The sequence below is a fragment of the Neomonachus schauinslandi genome, chromosome 10 (assembly GCF_002201575.2).
Source record: "Neomonachus schauinslandi chromosome 10, ASM220157v2, whole genome shotgun sequence".
Taxonomy (NCBI): Eukaryota; Metazoa; Chordata; class Mammalia; order Carnivora; family Phocidae; genus Neomonachus; species Neomonachus schauinslandi.
Genome location: NC_058412.1, coordinates 77,696,690 through 77,709,331, shown reverse-complemented (window position 1 = coordinate 77,709,331; position 12,642 = coordinate 77,696,690). Strand labels below are relative to the sequence as shown.

Sequence of the window (12,642 nt, the reverse complement as noted above, 5' to 3'; positions counted from 1 at the left end):
CAAAATGCCACATATAGCTAGTGGTTACTATTTTGGACAGTGCAGCTCTAAATGATACAACTGTTTCCAAGTAACATTACTACATCTCAGAACGAAGCCTAAATATATTTAAAGAAAAACAAAAACAAAAACTTCCAGCACCCAACAATGTAAAATCTGCAATGTCTGACAGCCAAAAAAATTAACCAGGCATGAAAACAAGCAGAAAAATACGACCCATAAGCAGGAGGAAAAAAATTAGTTAATAGAAACAAACCCAGAAATGACACAGGTGATAGAATTAGTATGCAAGGACTTTATCAGCTATTTTAAATATATTCCATATTTTCAAGAAGATAGAGCAAAGCATGAGCATGATGAAGTTAGAAATGGAAGATATTAAAAAGAATTAAACTTCCAGAGATGAAAAAAACAATTCTGACATAAAAAATACTGTGGATGGGGTTAACACTGCCAAAGGAAAGAAGAGCGAACTTGAAGATATATCAAAAGATGTATTAAAATGAACAGAGCACCAACAGTTAGCTGTGGAACAACATCAAGCAACTGAACATATGTTCAATTGGCGTCCCCAATTTTTTTCTTAGGGAACCAAGGAGGTATAGGGAAAAAAAGACAAAATAGAGGTTTTCTTTTTTTTTTTTTTAAGATTTTATTTATTTGAGAGAGAGAGAGAGAGAGATCGCACAAGTTGGGTGAGGGACACAGGGAGAAGCAGGCTCCACTGAGCAGGGAGCCTGACACAGGGAGCCCAACTTGGGGATCATGACCTGAGCCAAAGGCAGAAGCTTAACCGACTGAGCTACCCAGGCATCCCAAAATAGAGACTTTCATAGTGAAGCTTGTGAAATGATGGGGGAAACTAAGGGAACAGAAAACCCAGACCTTAGAATTACACAAGAGTGTAACAGCAGGAGAGCACAGGTACTATAAAAGGATTAGTTGGGGCAGGATGGAGTGCTTACCACTCTTTGGATTTCCACAGAGGGAAGAAAATGTTCACTTTCTTGGGTTGGGGGACAAAGTCAACAGTCCTTGATAGGAAAAGAAAGGAAAATCTTCATGCCCTGGTTTGGCCTTAAAATGTCCTTTTCCCTATAGTCTTTCCAAAGAATCTTCAGTAACATCTAGTTGGTGCACATAAATGCTTAAGCTTTTCTTCCTTTTTCCGTAAGGGAAGTACTAATGTGGAAGGTAGGAAAGTACTTTTTTAAACATTTATTTATTTGAGAGAGAGTGAGAGAGAGAGGATGAATGGGGGGAAGATCAGAGGGGGAGGGAGAAGCAGGCTCCCTGCTAAGCAGGGAGCTGGACACTGGCCTAGGACCCCGAGATCATGACCTGAGCTAAAGGCAGACACTTAACCAACTGAACCACCCAGGTGCCCCTAATTTTAAAATTAAAAAAAAAATTTTTAATTAAAAAAATTTTTAAGTAAGTTCTACACCCAACGTGGGGCTTGAACTCACGACCCCAAAAGCAAGAGTCACATGCTCTACCAACTGAGCCAGGCAGGCTCCAGTTCATGTATCTTTGTAACTTATTTTACCAGTTAGGCATAATTATATTTCAGAGGAAATGTACCTCTTGAAACCTCTGAATTCCTTAAAAGAACAAGGACACTCAAGTTAATTTTTTAGTGTCTAGCTATACTCACAAAGTATATGATAGCTGAAAAAAAAATGCTACAAACTAGGAGATGTAATGGCACAAATAATGGTGAAATCAGAGCAGAGATGGGGAAAACATATGGCACTTATAATTAAATGTACTTCTACGAAGAAATTTGTTCTAACATGTGTTTATGACTGCCAATAATATATTACAGGGGGAAAAGGAGTACTCACCTGGCAAAAACAGGAATTGTTAGTCTCTTCAAATGTGAAATTACTTGTGAAATTACTTTTGAAATACAGAGGTGCAAACTTAATCAAGATCATCAGAGAACAGCTATAAAAATCTAGTTACCTATTTCACCTGTAGGAAAAGACAAGCAGATAAAGCCATTAGAATTCAGAAGCCCTTGGGTTAAGACAGTTTAATATTAAGAAATGTTTAAAAAACAGTATTTCTTTTCAAACCGGGCTCCCAAAATTTGGCAGAGTAATGCAGTCCTCATTCTTTTTCACTAAAAAGCTCATTTCTCCACTTTTAGGTAACGTGGTTAATTTTAACATAGTTGGAGGGCCAAAAATATTACACCTGGTTAAATTAGTGTTCCAAGACTGAAGGCTCCTGCTCGGGAGAAGACAAATGTAAATGGTATTAAACAGGCAAACAATCGATACAATATTAAATATCAAGTGAGATAGTATACCCTTTCCTCTTTTGTTAACCATCACCAGTTCTTCTGGAAAGGGGTTTCGGAGAAGAAATGGCATGTGGAGAAGGAATACCAGTCAGGAATTTGCGCCTTTTCATTGCTAGTTCTGCCACTTCCCGATTCAACCATGAGAGAATCATGCAGGGCGGTCGTGGGTTCGCTGGCTCCGCAGGCTGCAGGCGCTTACCCGAACAGAACTGCTCTCTTCCGAGAGGATGCAGCAGCAGAACCCGACCTAGGAGACTCCCCGAAAACCGGCTTCTGGCTACGGCAGGAGAGCTCAACAACCTCCCAGTGCCCAAAAGCAGCTCTAGGGAGTAACGAGTTCACTGAACTTGGGTCCAAAACGGTACCGTATCCCTAGGGGGAAAAAAATGCCACAAAGCTGCAATAGTGAAGCAGCAGGTGTTCTAAAGCCGAAGGAAGGAGGCAGGAGGAGATACAGCCCTGCGCATGCGTGTTCTATGTGGGTGCGGCGGCGGCAGCAGGCAGGGAGTAAGAATTAAGTGGTGAAGAAGGGGGCAGCGGCTGGTTACTAGGAGACGGGACGCTCGCGTGGGGCGTCTAAGCGCTGCGTGGGCGTACGCCTGCGCGGCGCGGATGCACCAGGAAGAGGCCTCTACTACGCGCCCTGTAAGGCGAGCAGGTGGACGTACGCGTCTCTACGTGCGTGGGTGCGCACGCACGGCTTGTAGTCCCCGCGAGAGGGCGGGTCGAGCCAGGTACGCGTGCGCACGGGAACTAGGGGCGCGCGGGACGGAAGCGGAGCGAAGGCGCCGGGGAGGTGGAGGACGAGCCCCCCTCAGGTACAGAGCGTGAGGGCGGGGCCGACGGCTGCGCCGACGGGCGCTAACCGCCCCCTCCTCCTTCCCTCCGGGTCCCGCCTTCCTCTGCCTCCGCTGGGGTGGGGCCAGGTCGATTTCGGGGTGGGAGGGGAGGGGAAAGGGGCGGAGGATGGAGACCGAGAGGGATCTGGATCCCTGGCGCAGGTCAAAGCTTGCTAGTCGTCGAGATGAGTTCCGGGGTGGATGACGGGCCCAGAAACCCTGGGAGGGACTCGGAGCTCCAGGTAGAGGCAGCAGGGATGCGCCGGGTTGGGATAAAGCAGCTCCTGGATCGGAAGGCCCTGCAACAGGGCAGGTGTGACGGGGGTTAGGGGCTGTGGGTGATATCTGAGGTGGGAATTCACTGCTTGACCGGCTGTGGGGGACGGTAGTGGGCAGAGTTGCGTCCAGGGAAGCCCTCCAGGAGCAAACTTTGCCGCTGTTGTTGTTTCTTGGGCGTTTAGGGTTGAGCCCAGTTCCTATGGTGACCGCTTCGCTTCCTGCCGCAGCTCTCCGCTTGGTTGTTGGGGGGACTGTTCTGTTTGGAAACGCCTGGAGTGGAGGTGAGGAATTTGGAAGTCAGAGATTTGGGAGTTCAACCTGTCTTCTGAATCCCCGCCTCTCACTTCTAAGCCTCTTTATAGACTTTGGGAGGGGAAGGGCCGAGATTACGTAGGTATTTGCATGAAAATCTCATATAATTTCAGTAGAAATTATACACAGGAAAGACAGGTAAACTGGGTTTGTTTGAAAACACATTTGAGACTAAAGCTGAATAATCGCGGCGATTATGGACCTGATACCTAAATACGCATAGGAATACTTTGTTATTGGTTTTTTTTTTTTTTAAAGATTTTATTTTTTTGTGAGGGAGAGAGAGCACACAAGCGGGGGGGAGGGGCAGAGGGAGAAGCTGACTCCCGTTGAGCAGGGAGCCCGATGGTATAGTCAAGGATTAGGGCTTCAAGACGAGTTGCATAGATGGCATAGCCCCAGTGTTTCCCTTCTTCCATTCCAGGCCCTTATATCGCAGGATATTCGTTGTTTTAAATTTCCTCCACTGGTTTTCTGTATTTAAAGTACACTTTTTTTTAACCTGTAAGAAAATAAATAGACTAATTGGTTTATAACTAGAAGAAACTAGGTTAGTTATAAACATAAATGGAAAGTGTCACATTCAAATCTGCCTTCAGGATAAAACTGATTCTTGTTTGTATCTTAATTGTTCAAGGAACGAAACCATTCAATTTTAATTAGAAATAACTAGGAAGGTATATTAATGAAATATTTATTGTAAACAATAAATTTTGGCATTATTTAATGGCAGCTTGCAAAATATGTCTTATTTTGTTTATTGTCTGAAAAAGTCACTGCTTATAGTCCAGCATAGAATCAGATGTAGAGATTCTGTTGGCTCCTTTTCTGTCTTCTTTTTTAGTTGCTCAGATCAGTTTTAGGGTAATTTGCTTTTAGAGTATTCCATACACAGAGACAGAGCAGGTGTTATTATTTATTCTCTTTTCTCATCACATGCTCCCTCTTCTCCCCAGATGTAGCCACTATCCTGATTTCTATGATAACCATTTCCTTGCTTTTCCCTAGAGTTTCGCCGTCTTTGTATGTGAACATGCACATTCTAGTTTGGCTTGTTTTTGAACTTTATATAAATGGAATTGTAGTAATTATTCCTTTCTAGTTTGCTTCTTTACTCAACGTTATGTTTTTAAGATTTATCCTTGTTGCTTATCGTTAGTTTGTTGTTTAGTGTTTAACTACTCTACTATTAAAGTTTTTACAGTTTTTGGTAAACATGAACCACTGCTGTAGACTTTCTCATACACGTACCGCATGATAATCTTTTGAATTAAGCTAGTTAGTAAGGTAGTTCTATTTGTCTTAGTTATGGGATTAACATCAGTTTATTATTAATATTTTTTAGTTCAGGAAAGCCTCTTGAAAACAACTCCTTAACCCCTTATGTTTCTTAGAGGTCTTGATAAATGATCACTTTTCCTAAGGCCATTGTTTTATGCTCCTTTAAAAAGACAAGTTATTTCTTTATAGAATAGTCTGGATTGAAGAGAAGTAAGGAGCTTGAATTTGGTTGGATAACTGGAGAGATTATTTCTTTTTCATAAGAAAGGTTAAGCATTGTGTTTTTACTGTTTTGTTTGAAGTGAATTCCCAAAATTTTTTTTTCACTTATTTTTATAATACAAAAACCTATCTCAAAATTATTCATAAAACTGTGTGGTTTTCTACATCTTTCTGTTAGTGAGGCTATTCCTTCCTACTTCAAAGTATCTGTCAGTATAAACTTTTGGAGACAGTTTTATAAAAAGAAAACAAGTTGATTTTTTTGTGGAACCAGATTTCAGAATCCCATATAAAATACTCCAGTATTTTTAATTATCCTACCAAAATATTTGGTGACATTTGTTGAGCATGTATTATATGTATGATATTTTGCTCAAGATTGATATTTTTTTCTTTTTAGCACATGATCTTACCTCCTATTTCATTAAAAATGAAAATTCTACCAGGCAGGACCTTCTTCAAATTTCTACCCCTTCTTATCTAAATCTTCACCTGACCTTGCTTTCCTCTTTCTAGTCTCAAAGGACAGTGCACATGCCGTTTATTTGGGTTTCCTTTTATTGGCTCAGTGTCCTTTCTCCATTAGTTATCATTAACCCATGTCTTAGGAATCTTCGATGTGTTTATATATACTGTAGGGCTTCTTAATCTAGAGCACAAGAACTTTAGGGAGTTCTTCAACCCCCTGAAATTGTAAAGTTTTGTATGTGTTTTTATTTTACTGAGGGGAGGACTCAGGGCTTTTGTTTAATTCTGAAGGGAATCCTTGATATAAAGAGAATTAAGAAACAAGTTTTTCTCTTTTGTAACAACCCTTCAACAACAGTAGTCTTCTATCTTTTGCTCTACTTCTCATCTCACAATCATGCTTTCTAAAAGAAGTCTACATGTTCTATTTCCTTTAGTTCATTACTCATTTATTAGTCCTCTTTAAATGTGCTTCTACCCCATCTGCACCATTGAAACTACTTTGTTCAAATCATCAAAATTTTGTTATTTTTCAGAATGTTCTATTGACCACCAACTTTGTGCTGGGCACTTCTGTAGGCATTAGAGATATAACAGTGACCAGACAAAAGCCTAGATCTCTTGGAGTTTACATTCTAGTAGTGGGGAGACAGACAATAAACAAGTGAAAAAATAAATGATATAATTTCAAATAGTGTTAAGTGCAAATAACCTGATGAGAGAGTATCTAGGAGAGAGGCTACTTTGGGTAAGAGGTCAGGGAAGATGTGCTGACTTTGAGCCAGAGAAGGAGCCAGCCATGCCCAGGGCTGGGAGAGTGTTCCAAAGAGAGGGAAAGCAAGGACAGAGACCTTGAAGTGGAATGAGATTGGCACAGTGGAGGAACGGAAAGAAAACCAGTAAAGCTGATGGGTGAAACAGAGAGTACTAGATCTATTTAGGGAAGTGAAGGCAGGGGCCAAATTATGTAGGACCTTAAAAATTTTGGATTTTTATTCTAATTGCAGTGGGAAGCCATTGGAGTGTTTTGAGCAGGATCTCACGATTTTAAAGTGATAGTTTTGATTTCAATTTGGAAAAAAGTTGTGGGGAGCAATAGTAGAAGCATGAAGACCACTTAGGGAACTGTTCCAGTAAAGGTGTGGGAGATGAATATGGAGGTGGTAATAAGCATGTTGAGAAGTGGATGGATTTGGGAAATATTTTAGAGGTAGAACTGACAGGGTTCATTGTTGGGGGTTAGGGAAAGAGGAAACAAAGACAATCCCTTGGGCACTGCACAAATGATGATGCATTTGACATGGGAAAGACTGGGAAGGAATACAGTGGAGGCAGGGTTGAGAGCAGGAGTGCAAGTGGGGGGCTTAAGAGGTCTGTTTTAGACATGTTAAAGTTGTGATGGCTCTGGACATTCAGTAGACACAATACAGTGTGTTAAGTGCTCCAGTAGGAGTATATTCATAGTTTTGGGGGAATATGGAAAATATATCCTAAGTCTGTTTTGGGGGAAGTTGAAGTCAAAACCACTTTTTTTGGTTATCTTTTTCTCTATATTTTCTTAGCATACATGTGCACATGTGCATTCCTCTGATATGGCACTAATTATGTTGTACTGTAATTTCTGATTTATTTGTTCTGGACTTCCCTAGAGCCACTGAGGGTTGAGATTGTAGGTTTTTATTTGTTTTCCATGTTTCTTTTATTTTCTTTTTTTTAAGAGAAAGAGAGAGAAAGGAGGGGAGGGGTAGAGTGAGAGGGAGGGAGGCTGTCAAGCTGCGGAGTCCGACATGGGGCTCGATCACACAACCCTGAGATCATGACCTGAGCTGAAATCAAGAGTCAGATGCTTAACCTGCTGAGCCACCCGGGCACACCTGTTTTCCATCTTTCTATCCCCAGAATCTAATACTGGTTCATTCTTATCCTAGCTATTTATAAATTTGTTTGAAAAATGAATAAATGTGACTGTTAAAATCTGAAAGTATAAACTGAAACAATGACAGTGGGAATAGAAGAAATGCACTTGAGAGTGATTTTAGTGAAAAGATAAGTAGGACTTGATGGCCAATAATATGTATAGCACTTCTTGCCAGGTAGTGTTCTAAAATGCTTTACTGTAACTCATTTAATCCTCACAACAGGTCTTGGAGGCAAGTATTGTTATTATTCCTATTTTACAGATGAAACCGTGGCCAGAGAAGTAACTTGCTTATGGTCATGCAGCTAAGAAGCAGCAAAGCTAGCATTATGCACATAAGCAGTCTTATGCTAAAGAACAAGTTCCTTACTATTATGCTATGTTGCTTCCTCATTGAGAATGATTGTGATTCTGGCTTGGGTTTTTATCATAACAATTTGCTGCTTCCAAAGTACTTTTACTTGCATTCTCTGAGATCTGTACAGGAATACAAGTTCCATTTAGATAGAGATTGTGGGAATGTGGAGGATACTCAGGTGGCCTGAGGTGGGGAACCTGGCAGGAGAGACATGGGCATTTCAGATACACCAATTTCTCTCCCTTTTCATTTGCCTCCAAAGCTAGTGCAGAGCAAGTAGCAACTCTAATATTGCTACTCAGTTGCTCACAATTGTCAGGGAGACTTTTGGCTTCTTCCTACTTTTAATTTCTAGTGTAACTTGATAGGTAATTTTATAGAATCTCTACCTGACCAGTTTACCAAGGAGAAGAAGGAGAGTTCAATTTTATCTGCTTTTGTACACTCCTTTATTATCAATCTATATAAAGTTTTATTGGCACTTTCCTATTATGCAGAGAGTTCTGTGCAGGTTGGTAGGAATACAGAGAGCTCTAGGATATTGCTTGTTCTTAAGATTCTAATAATTGGGATTGTGGAAAAAGATGGCAGAGGAGTAGGGGACCCTATTTCAACCGGTCCCCTGAATTTAGCTGGATATCTACCAAACCATTCTGAACACACACGAAATCAGCCTGAGATGTAAGAATATATATCTGGATCTCTACAAACAGAGTATCTCCGATGGTCTTGAGGTATGAAGTGGGGAGCTGTGATTCTGCACTCAGATATTGGAAGATAAATAGAAGGGGGAGGGAGCTGCCATAAGCTGGCGCCAGGAAGGTGATATAACACCGGAGCACAAAAGTGTCCTACACTGGGGACCTCACACAGACTCACAGACTGGTGGTGGTGGGGAAAAGACTTTAGTGCAGCCCCCAGACAGGATCCAGGAGCTGCGGGTGCGTAAGTGCTAACTGGGGGCAGTTCGCAATTTTAGAAGCACAAAGGGAGAGGTGTGCCCGGCCCGGGGCTCCACCGCTGGCAGTGTTGCTGTGGGGCGCACAACCGGGGAGGCTGTGGTTTTTAGCAGCCCAGACAGAAACAGAGACAATGTGGCCTGGAGAGCTCAATGAAAAGCAGACTGTGATTTCTCTCTTCTGGGACAGAAGTTTGGATGTGGTCACTTCTGCTCTGACTTTGGGAAGAGATGCGGAAAGCTGCCAGGGAAAGCTGCCAGAGAACAAAAGCCCCCCAAAACTAGTTTTCACTGAGCCCACTCCCCGCCCCCCAGGGGGCAGGGCAACTCTGCCCAAGCAGGGTTGCCTGAGTAACAGTGTGGCAGGCCCCTCCCCCAGAAGAGAGGCTGGAAGAACAAGAGGATGACAACCCGAAGGTCCCTATAAAGCAGGTGCATCTTGCTTGGGTCGTGGTTAATACTTTGGACTCTGTACATTCCCTCAACCACCCCCCACCAGAATGACTAAGATGAGGAACCCCCAACAAAGAAAAGAATCAGAGACTGTGGCCTCTGCCACAGACCTAATAGATATGGATATAAGCAAGATGTTAGAAATAGACTTCAGAGTAACAATTACAAAGTTGATATCTAGGCTTGAGAAAAATATTAGCAACAATACAGAATCCCTAAGGGCAGAAATGAGATCTTGATTAGCCAAACTGAAAAATGCTATGAATGAAATGCAGTCTAAATTGGATACTCTGACTGCCAGGGTAAACGAGGCAGAAGAATGAATTAGTGAGCTAGAAGATAAGATGGTAGAAAAAAAGGAAACCGAGGAGGCCTGGGAAAAACAGATTAAAGCCCAAGAGATCAGACTGAGAGAGATTAAAGATGCAATGAAACGTTCCAATGTCAGAATTATTGGGATCCCTGAGGGGGTGGAGAGAGAGGTCTAGAAGACATTTTTGAGCAAATCGTAGCTGAGAACTTCCCTCATCAGAAGAAAACAAGCATTCATGGCCAAGAGGCAGAGAGGACCCCTCCCAAGATCAGTGAGAACAGACCAATGCCCCAACATATAATAGTACAGTTCGCAAATCTTAAATCCAAGGATACAATCTTGAAAGCAGCTAGGGGGAAGAGATTTCTTACGTACAGAGGGAGGAACATCAGAATAACTTCAGACCTGTCCACAGAGACCTGGCAAGCCAGAAAGGGCTGGCAAGACATATTCAGGGTACTAAATGAGAAGAACATGCAGGCAAGGATACTTTACCCAGCAAGGCTGTCATTCAGAATAGATGGAGAGACAAGGAGCTTCTAAGACTAAAGAAACTGAAAGAATATGTGACCACCAAGCACACCCTGCAAGAAATATTGAGGGGGGTTCTATAAAAGGAGAAAGACCCCGAGAGTAGTATAGACCAGAAATGTACAGAGACAATCTATAGAAACAAGGACTTCACAGGCAACATGATGGCAATAAAATCATACCTTTCAATAATCACTCTCAATGTGAACAGCCTAAATGCTCCCATGAAACAGCACAGGGTTGCGGATTGGATAAAAAGACAGGACCCATCCATATGCTGTCTACAAGAGAGTCATTTTGAACCTAAAGATACATCCAGACTGAAAGTGAGGGGATGGAGAACCATCTTTCATGCCAACGGACCTCAAAAGAAAGCTGGGGTAGCAATTCTCATATCAGACAAATTAGATTTTTTTTTTTAAACATGACAAATATGATTTTTTATTTGTCACCATTAAATGTCTGACTTTCTTGGACTGGTGGCTCATATCCATCAGCTCGTTCAACTTTAGAACCAGTCTCATCCCCAGTAGCTTTTCCAGAACTACTACCTTCACCATGAAGCTCCATGAGCTTTCCCAGTTCAAACTTGGGCTTCTTCAGCATTTTTACTTTTCTAACGAAGACATCATGGAGTGGATAAATAGACTGACAAGCCTTTTCTATATCTTTTCCAGTGCTGTCTGGAATCAGTTTATTGACCACTTCTTTCAAGTCATGTGTTTGCACCTCTCGGGTCATGATTTCCATCATCTTTTTCTGAATTTGACAGACCTGTTGGTGCTGAGCATAAGAGGTCTTCCAAATCTGATTATTGCATTTTTTAGGAAAACCAACACAAAATAGATGAAGCAAATAACCATCAGTAGTCTTGACATCAACATGAGCTTCAATCATGGTCTGCCATTTTTTGACCATGGAGCACATTTTGTCACGAGTAAGATCCATGCCATGGAAATTAGGCAGTTTTTGCCCTGAACATCCTCAGTAATTAGCTTGAATTTTCTAAATGCAACTTCATCATTCTGCAGATCAGCAAGGCTCACTTCAAAAACAGGACCTTTGAGGCCATCAGATGCGATTTTGGTTCCTTGAGTTCTTGTGACTAATGTTTTCCCAATATTTCTTACATTGAACATAGCTGGTGCTTTCACATCATATCAATCTTTCTTTTTTTTTTTTTTAAAGATTTTATTTATTTATTTGACAGAGAGAGACACAGCGAGAGAGGGAACACAAGCAGGGGGAGTGGGAGAGGGAGAAGCAGGCTTCCCATGGAGCAGGGAGCCTGATGCGGGACTCGATCCCAGGACCCTGGGATCATGACCTGAGCCGAAGGCAGCCGCTTAACGACTGAGCCACCCAGGCGCCCCCATACCAATCTTTCTTAGAAAATGGATCAACCACTTTCTTCTTGGCTCCCTTTTTTGCCACCTTTTGTAAGGCGCTTGTTCTTGCTGACCACCATGGCGCTGCTCAGGGAGCCAAAAGGGCAGACAAATTAGATTTTAAGATAAAGACTGTAGTAAGACATACAGAAGGACACTATATTATTCTTAAAGGGTCTATCCAACAAGAAGATCCAAAAATTGTAAATATCTATGCCCCCAACATGGAAGTAGCCAACTACATAAGCCAACTATTAACCAAAATAAAGAAACGTACTATTAGTAATAGATTAATAGTAGGAGACCTCAACACTCCACTTGCAACAATAGACATATCATCTAAGCAGAAGATCAACAAAAAAACAACAGCTTTGAATGACACACTGGAGCAGATGGACCTCATAGATATATACAGAACATTCCACCCTGAAACAGCAGAATACTCATTCTTCTTGAACGCACATGGAACTTTCTCCAGAATAGACCACATACTGGGTCACAAATCAGGTCTCAACCAATACCAAAAGATTGAGATTATTCCCTGCATATTCTCAGACCACAATGCTTTGAAATTGGAACTCAATCACAAGAAAAAATTTAGAAGGAATTCAAACACTTGGAAGCTAAAGACCATCCTGCTTAAGAATGTTTGGGTCAGGGTGCCTGGGTGGCTCATTTGTTAAGCGTCTGCCTTTGGCTCAGGTCATGATCCCAGGGTCCTGGGATCAAGTCCGACATTGGGCTCCCTCCTCAGCGGGAAGCCTGCTTCTCCCTCTCCCACTCCCCCTGCTTGTGTTCCCTCTCTCACTGTGTCTCTCTCTGTCAGATTAAAAAAAAAAAAAGAATGTTTGGGTCAACCAGGAAATTAAAGAAGAACTTAAACAATTCATGGGAACCAATGAGAATGAAAACACATCGGTCCAAAACCTATGGGATACTGCAAAGGTGGTCCTAAGGGGGAAATACATAGCCATCCAAGCCTCACTCAAAAAAAATAGAAAAACCCCAAAA

The 12,642-nt window shown here is 41.9% G+C and overlaps 1 protein-coding gene and 1 pseudogene across 1 annotated transcript in view; one reads left to right on the top strand and one right to left on the bottom strand.

Moving 5' to 3' along the window:
- The first annotated feature begins 3,080 nt into the window (after positions 1–3,080).
- The window catches only part of TSGA10 (testis specific 10), a 155,235-nt gene continuing 145,673 nt past the window's right edge, over positions 3,081–12,642 (top strand). The window contains exon 1 of the mRNA XM_021701183.2: positions 3,081–3,129. The gene's annotated coding sequence lies outside the window, so the exon portion shown is untranslated. The remainder of the gene's footprint in view (positions 3,130–12,642) is intronic.
- On the bottom strand, positions 10,685–11,711 carry LOC110590431 (annotated as a pseudogene).